The sequence below is a fragment of the Rutidosis leptorrhynchoides genome, chromosome 7, assembly GCF_046630445.1.
Source record: "Rutidosis leptorrhynchoides isolate AG116_Rl617_1_P2 chromosome 7, CSIRO_AGI_Rlap_v1, whole genome shotgun sequence".
NCBI classification, from domain to species: Eukaryota; Viridiplantae; Streptophyta; class Magnoliopsida; order Asterales; family Asteraceae; genus Rutidosis; species Rutidosis leptorrhynchoides.
The window spans coordinates 9,971,576-9,980,420 of NC_092339.1; the positions used below are offsets into that span (position 1 = coordinate 9,971,576).

General features: G+C 28.2%; 1 long non-coding RNA gene across 4 annotated transcripts; it reads right to left on the reverse strand.

Annotated features, from left to right (window-relative positions):
- Window positions 1-2,299: 2,299 nt before the first annotated feature.
- On the reverse strand, window positions 2,300-6,331 carry LOC139857518 (uncharacterized). Of its 4 annotated transcripts, none has more exons than XR_011762581.1 (3): window positions 6,028-6,331; window positions 5,637-5,674; window positions 2,300-4,945 (listed from the first exon to the last, which is right to left on the reverse strand). It is a non-coding gene; the product is annotated as an uncharacterized lncRNA (long non-coding RNA). The 4 variants fall into 4 exon arrangements; XR_011762580.1 differs by lacking the exon at window positions 6,028-6,331 and adding an exon at window positions 5,889-5,993; XR_011762579.1 differs by lacking the exon at window positions 5,637-5,674.
- Window positions 6,332-8,845: the final 2,514 nt, after the last annotated feature.

The window sequence follows — 8,845 nt, forward strand, 5'->3', positions numbered from 1 at the left end:
AAATGATAATTCTAATTATGATAACTTTAATATTTACGATACTTTTTAATATTAACTTTAAAATAATAATTTTATTTAAAATGATAATAATAATGATATTTTATAATAACAATGACATTTCATTTAAAATGATAATTTTTGTTAAAATGATAGTTTTAATACTAACGATACATTTAATAATAGTAATGATAAAAATACTAAGAACGATAATTTTATCTAAATTAATATCTTACAATATTTTAATTTCATCATGATACTCATACTCATTATTTCCTAATCGATTCGTTTAATAGCTTTTAATCGTCTTTTATAGCGCGTTCATGTTAATGATAATAATAGTAATCATAATAATTAGGTGTTACTAATATTAGTTTTTAATTATAATAATACTAATGATAATAAATATTATGATAATATTAATGATAATACTTAATTATAACTTTAATGATAATAACGATAGTAATAATAATAACAATTTTTAATTATAATACCTTTTATTGATAATAATAATAATAATAATAATAATAATAATAATAATAATTAGATAAAAACTATAACGACGATAATAATAATCATTTTTAATAATAATATAAAAATTCAATTGACTATAACTTCTAATCCGTTCATCGAAATCATTCGATATCTAAATGAAAAGTTCTTAATTTTTCGCTAGCTTTCCAACGACATGCATATCTTATACCTTATCTCAACCGCATATGTAACTAATTCAAGATTCAACATAACCTATCTAAGGGCAATATCAAAAGTACAAGCATGCATAATCCTATATACTCGAGCACTAGTCAGGGATACACTATTAGTATGTAAAAATTAAATTACGAGTACTCACGTATCAATATTGAGATTCAATATTGCAGGAAAGGTACGTAGACGCAACGGAGATGATAAACACTAAATTGACCTCACGAACATACCCATGAACCATACCCATCACCTCCATAGCTATAACCCATAATTTTCTTAGCCCTATCCTACTCGAAAAATCTATTTTTAAATTACTCCATCAACACTCCGTCGTAGTATTTTATGTATAAATACTAATAATATCGCTCCTAATACTACTAGTAACAATATTAAGATTAATAATAATAATAATATTCTTTAATAATAATAATAATAATATATAATATATATATTTGTGTGTGTAAAGAGATCGAGATAGATATATCAATTGGACCAACTTCGTACGTTTTATACTATCTAACCAATCCAACCATCCCATGCGATCGCATGGGATGTGTATGGTTCATACATGCGATCACATGATTTGATAACACAGCTGGTATCCAATTTCTTTCATTGCCGACACCCATTTAATATGTAATACATAGATTTATATATTATTTAATACTAGTTAAAGACCCGCGAATTCGCGGGTTTATGAAGTTATGATTTTTAAATATAAAGAATGTATATAATATCACAAAAATTATTTATTAAAAAATTATACTAACAAAATAACATGAAACGTTTTTTACTTGCTAAAAAATATAATAGTATGGAAATCTATGAAAATTATTAAAAATAAACAAACAAATCCATATAAATAAATCTTCTTGATTTGGTGAGGTAGTTGAATGCTATTGGTTCAACAATTGTCGATGTTTATCTCAATTCTTCGTTGTATTTAGCCAGATATTCGACAATGCAGTCAATCGGTTGACGTGATCATGAATTGTGAATAATGCAGTAACTCTCTGTCTTGTTGTTAGTACTTTGTGCATCCCTGATAAAGTTTTTTGACATAATTCGTCGAGGGATAAAGTTTTTTGACATAATTCGTCACTCTTAACATGTGTTAAAACATTATATTTGGTAGCATATGCATGAAGTTGTAAAATTATTCAAAAAATTTCTGAAAAGTATAAAATTTATCTATGTGTCATTAAAAAAGTAACACCACTTAAGCAGTTACCAAATTACATATACTTCTCACTTACCACATAAATATACGACCGAATATATGACCATCATGATTCTTTAACGTTCCAAAAAAATCAATACCATGCAATTGTTATATCATACGAAACTTATAGGACCCACTGAGATGGGAATGAAACAAAATAGTGATGGCTTTTGGAGACTCATTGATTTTAAGAATCATTATACGGAGTATTTTATATGGTGTTTGTAACCTTTATAATAGAACGATTCAGTTATATTAGTAGTGTTACATTACTTATAATCAATGTACTTATTTATTTATGATTAAAAAGCAATACATATAAAATAAAATAAATTGAAAAGCTAATATTGTAAAAAAGGTTTACATTGTAAATTAATTATGTAAAATGTTATATTGGTATCCAGTAAAACTCACCTATTGTGCCACTTTGTCACTGCATCTAATATGTACATAATATGTACAGAAAGAACTCACAAAGTTCCATCCATAATGTTGCACCTACTTAAATCTATTTAAACATAGCAAAAACATATTTGTCAATTGTCAACATTAGATGATTAATTAAATATTAATGTACAAATGTCGCCCGAAATATAAATACTCCGTATGATATATATGTCATCGTTAGCGGGCGAGGTCCCAGCAGACCTAGAAACCCATAGAAGTGTATGAAAATGTGGAAACCCGCTTTTTGAAATTCGATAATGTACCTAAGTGAAACGAATAAGATCGATGCATTAACATAGCAGCTACACAAAACAATATGAATAATACAGTCTGGTAACAATGGCAATTGCATACAACATATTGCAGATGAACTGCCACACGAGTAATCATATGAATAATATGTCAAGTAGGACAAATGAAAGAAGGTCACTTCGGTCAATATAAGTTGTACATTGGGAGTAAAGTAAAAAAGTTACTTTGGACCTAAAGCAATTATATGTATAGTATACAATGGTTTTTGCAGTGCAATATTATTAGTTTCCTTACATTTTCAGGAAACACTAAAAAAACATCAGTTGTAGCAAGTTGTAGCATGCTAATTGAATAGGAGATATTATTTTTAAGTAAACATTTTTCATCTGATATTTTGTCCAACACAATCCGATATAATCCTTTAGGACATAACCATAATCATTTGAAAGTTGACTCTCCCACCTTCCCATCTTTCTATAGACAACTTATTTGTCAAAAACATATGCGTACTTCTTGTTCTGCACAACAAATTTTAGCCCCAGACACCCTTTTGACGACTATTTAAAAATTGTCTACACTTGAAAAAATTATATCATTAGTTAGCTTTCCAGGGATAGTTTCTAACATAAATATTAGTTTTCATCAAATATTACTGATATTGAACTTACAAACCCACAAAGTAGGCCCGAGAATCATTTGCAACACTTTCACCAAGATAGTAGAAGGATCCATTGACGACCCGAAACTAAACCTAACTAATCTGGGTTGACCTATCTTATACCATAAGTCTATAATGGAATTTTTGATCGTGTTGGTGGCTTCCGTTTTTCAAAATCACATATATGAGTCAAAATAGGTACTATTCATCTTACTTTCTAATTTTAAAATCAGTAGCAACAAAGTCAAAACAACAACTCGGTTATCAAAGATAGCAAAATTAAATAATCTTAAAAGAGAAATAAAGCTTCCATTGACATAATTATACATACCTTCAGATGTTTCTAACATCCATTTGCCTCAAAGATACAGGAGATGCATTAACAACAACATCATTTTCAATAATGCCAACAATAAGGATGTTTCTATTCCGAGACGAACGTTATCGACGTATTTTACTTGTCGTTAGAGTAATGTAGCCTAATAGAATGTACTGTTATACACATAACTCTAAGAGTAACAACATTATAGTATACAAAAGTTAGGAAAAATAACCCCCCATGAGGGAGTGAAATAGAACAAGAAACCATAATGTTGGTTATGAATGTACCTGTTATAGAGTGTTCGTTTGCGCTTACTCACAACTACTATGATATCGAAGATGGTGTTCCCAGGAATATGAGTTGACTTGTTCTTCATATAAAAAATTTGCATTACAGCTACTACATATATATATTACTCCGTATTACAATTCCCCATATGTTGACATAATGAAGAGACACCTATGTTCTAAAATTATAACAACATTTTTTAACATAACTTAAAAAGATAGATAATAACAGTAAACATTACATGTTTGAAGAATAAAAGACGACAATTCAGTTTATGAAATTAAACATAGATTCTTGAGAGGAGTGAACACTTCCATACCCGCCATTGAAAGTCGAACTTTCTTATGTGTAGAATGGTATTCTTGATGGGATTGTATTTTGTTTACGAATAAAAATGTGGATTTCCTTACATATTTATAATGACCAGAGATGACCCAAGTTCATCTCAAATATGGGAATTTTGATTTGTTCTTACCAATCAAGTAAATAATACGCGTGATTATTGGTTGACCATTTTGAATTTCCAAAATTATAGGAGATTTGGAACTTTTTTTTTTATTGGATAGGATTTTTGTATCAAATAATTAGAGTATACAAATAAGCTCCTTATGTAACAGAATATTTTGTTCTATATAGGCATAATTTGTGGAACGAAAATCTGTAAAATTTGAAACAAATATCGTCCAAAAATAAGATGATGTTGACTTCCCATATGATTCAAAATTAGTTATCACTACCCTAGTCTATGACAAATAAGAATTTAGATCAAAAGCCATTGAAAATAACAATAAGATGACATAATTAACTAATGCTTCAAACCTTGTTATTTTTTATTACAAGAAGAGAGTGATACCTGGATCATTCAATGTTAGCCAGTTAACACCATCAACACATGTGAGCGTATTCTTCATAATTTGTGAAAGTATAATAAATCAATGCCTGCATCTTGGTAGTTTAGCCAATGGCGCGTGATTAATGTAAATCATACTTGAAATTTGGTATTATACAATAGTTATTTAGAAAGATGCTACATAGCATCAACTCTTCGGAACTACAAAACAAAAAGTAATTGAGGTAAAACTATGAAATTTCAAACACATAAATCACCATATTTACTCTTAAGTGTAAATACATGTCTAGTAAAGCAAGCACACTAATTTGACGTCCCTAAAATAAAAATTTGATATTAAGAAGTATTTTTTAAACAAGAGGCATCAAAAATCCAAATACCATTTTAACAGTGGGTTTTTAGCACCAAACCTTTCAATATAGAACAGAGTAATAGATAAGCATGCTTTAAGTTAATTTCCTGAACTATTCCTAAAAAACAACAATCTACCTTTAATAATGCAAAGCCATCTTCGAACATTAACTTAAGAAAGTTACAACAGACACCGATAGAAAAAATCATTTCCAAAAGAGATATGATGATTGAACCAAGAAACTCCACATAATGAACACCAACCATACCCCACATACATATTATGAAACCACCCAATCACCTAAAACTAAAATCAACCATAATAGAAACCATTAACAGACCTGTTAATAACATTATGCATCCTAAACTTTAAAATATCAGAAAAGCCTAGCTAAGGTAGATAATCTTCAACCCATTTAGCCCTTTTTATACCATATTACAGTGTATTATTAAAGAAAAATATTTTTTAAAAGAATAGCAAAAGCAACAGAAATATATTTAAGAAAAAATTTAAAAGTTTTATACATGAGGGACTGACTACCTCTTCTCCCTCATGCTCCATAATTCCTCTTGTTTGAACTGTAGATACAATATATTAAAAAAAAAAAAAATTACAGATTGAATCAAATAAAATCGATAAGAAAGACTGATATTTATACAATAAAAATAATATTTTTAAAATATGGAAATATATCAAACTCTAACTACACGATTCAGGTTAATCTTTATTTTCAAATTATGGTGTTACGATTATTATAAAACGAACAAAAAATTAAAAAGTATAAAGATTAACCTGGTTACTCATTTTATGAAGGTTTTGTTTCGATTGAATGTTCATGCAATCACAATAATTAAAAAGGAACAACAAATGTTAATTAAATGAAAAAATAGAACAAAGAAAATTCATATGCTAAGGATAAGGAAAGTCAAACCTTAATTATATATGGATCAAAGGGCATGAATATATCAATAGTCCAGACAAGCGACAGGAAGTAAACAAATAATAATCGACGGTGGATGTTGAAACTATGTTGAAACTGTCGAATGGATTTGGAATGGTTTGATATCTATATTTATTGATTTGATTCGTTCATATGGATTTAGGGTTAAACAACGAAACTGAATGTTCCTGTATACAAAAAATTGAAATAGTTGGTTAGCAGAAGATGATGAAATTTTGAAGATGAGTGGATTAGGGTTACGTTTAAAGAAGATCGATGAATTTGTGGAAGCGTCGGTTTTTTGATAGAAAAAGAAATTGGGCTGGTAACGTTAGAATAAAGTGATTATGCAAGACCCCTAATTTTGTTCTTTGACCCCGTGTTTGTAAAGGTATAATAGACACACTAACTCATGTGATGATTTATTAGCTAATATGTTTTTGTAAATGATTTATAGTCATTGGATTAAGGGGTATGGTGAAGTAATTACTTGATCTAATAGTGATTAAAGGGTATTTCAAAATATTTATTACTTAATGAAAACTCTCTTTTAAGGTAGAGAGTAATATAATATATTTAACCTTTAGAATTAATTAAATATTATATTATATTTACGTGCGTAGTAAAAATGTAATTTTTGTTCAAGTGACTCGTACGTTGTCACACGACTCATGTACCACTTTCGGTTTTTCGAGCGCACTTTCGTACTTTTAGAAAACTAGCCTTTTACATTACGCGACGTGTACCCTTATTAATAATTTGACTTACTCATCAATAAATTATCTTATAAAAAATGTAACTTATAAAATTGAGCGTTGTGGTCATTTACTTCTATAAATCAGTGACTCGTTGTTTATCAAAATATATTATTTTAAATCATGACGTTTATGACTAAGTTAATATATATATATATATATATATATATATATATATATATATATATATATATATATATATATATATATATATATATATATATTTATTTATTTATTTAGAATTGTAAATTTGTACATAATATATATGTTTGAAATATTTATCTAATGATATAATATTTAGTCTTTCAAAACTAATTATATTTCAAAGTTCGTTTTATATAATATAACTCGTTTTAAATAATAGTAGTTATTTTACCAAATAATGTTTTTAATATGAAAACTAAATAGTTGATTTATCAAGGGACACGAGTTAATCAAAGTAAAGTATACTTTTGAAATTTAAACGGAAATGATTACTAACTTTTAACTAACTCTCGTTAATGATACTTTTTGTAAATCACTTTTAACAAATATTCCGGATACCGTTAAAAAGGAAAGGTTTTCTAAATCAAAGTGGACTTCTTAACAGAGACTCATAGTCATAATTCAAGGTAACTGTTAAATCAATCATTTGATATTATCTTCAAATTCCATCGATAAACATATGGAACTAAATACTATTAAGTAAAGTATTTATACTTAATACTTTGCTAACGTTTTCAAGTTATAAGATATACACATATTCATATATAATCATTTACGTTCAATTAATGGTTCGTGAATCATTGAAATTTGGTCGAGGTTAAATGAATGTATGAACATAATTTAAAATCCTTGAGATTCAACTTAACAAACTTTTGCTTATCGTGTCGGAATGATATAAAGATAAAGTTTAAATTTGTTTGGAAATTTCCGGGTCGTCACAGTACCTACCAGTTAAAGAAATTTTATCCCGAAATTTGATCGTGGTCATCATGGCTAATCATAAAAATATTTTTATGACGAATATGAGTTGGTATATAGAGTTTTATCACTATTGAGTAATATAGATAAAACGATTCGATTACTTGAAGAGTACGAGTGAAGCTATCCTAAAAGAAATGAAATGGGAACTAAAGTTTTGTCTTAATTTTTGACGTTGTCTTGGTTGAAATCCGGAATTCAAGGGATTTAAAGAAAATTTTTCTAAATCTAAAAGATTTGATTCTTCAGCGAATAAGAAAATTAGGATCTCTCTAATTAAATGCGGAGATCTGCCTTGATTTCTCTATCAAATATTTCACTATAAATTAACTTCTTCCTGTTTGTCACTTTTACCATTCCTATACTTAATTTTCAAATTCAAAAGATTGTGAAAATACTTAATCCAGTTCTGATCCTTGTCCTTATCCTTACTATCGTAACAATCATTCTCCTTTTCCAACTTTCACCAGAGGAATCTGCTTACTTCTACTTTGCTCTTGGGGTTGTAGTGCTTTTAATTCTCCCGTGTCTTTATGTTGCGATAAACATTGATATTCACGGTTTGTAATTTATACGTTGTTATCAGGTTTTATATCTCCCCTTATATTTCAATGTCCCTACTTCTGTCTTCTATTATCATTGTCATTCATAGTTAATACTCCCTCCTATTTGCTGCGATTTATACTCCAATTTCTATTTCAGAGCTTTGTCCCTTCGTTTCTTCTTTTTGCGATTAGGCATCTCTTGTAATGGTCCAGAATTCGCATATATTATTTTCGGAATGAACATTGTTAATGTTCTAGGAAAGAAATGGTAATGGCACGATTTTAATTTGTTAAATTACCAGAATACCCTGGAAAAGATTGAATCATCAAGAAATATTTTCTTGATATTTTAGAGGTTAAATAGAATACAAAAGTCGTGTAACATGGCACATGATAAGTGTCATTATATTATACTAACTCATGCTTCAGTTCCCAACACTACTTCGAAATATTCTTATTTTAAACTCGAAAGTTTCAGAATTTAGAAACTAAAACAGTTTCCTTTATGATATAATACAGATGGCGCGAAGAGATTATTGATTTCAG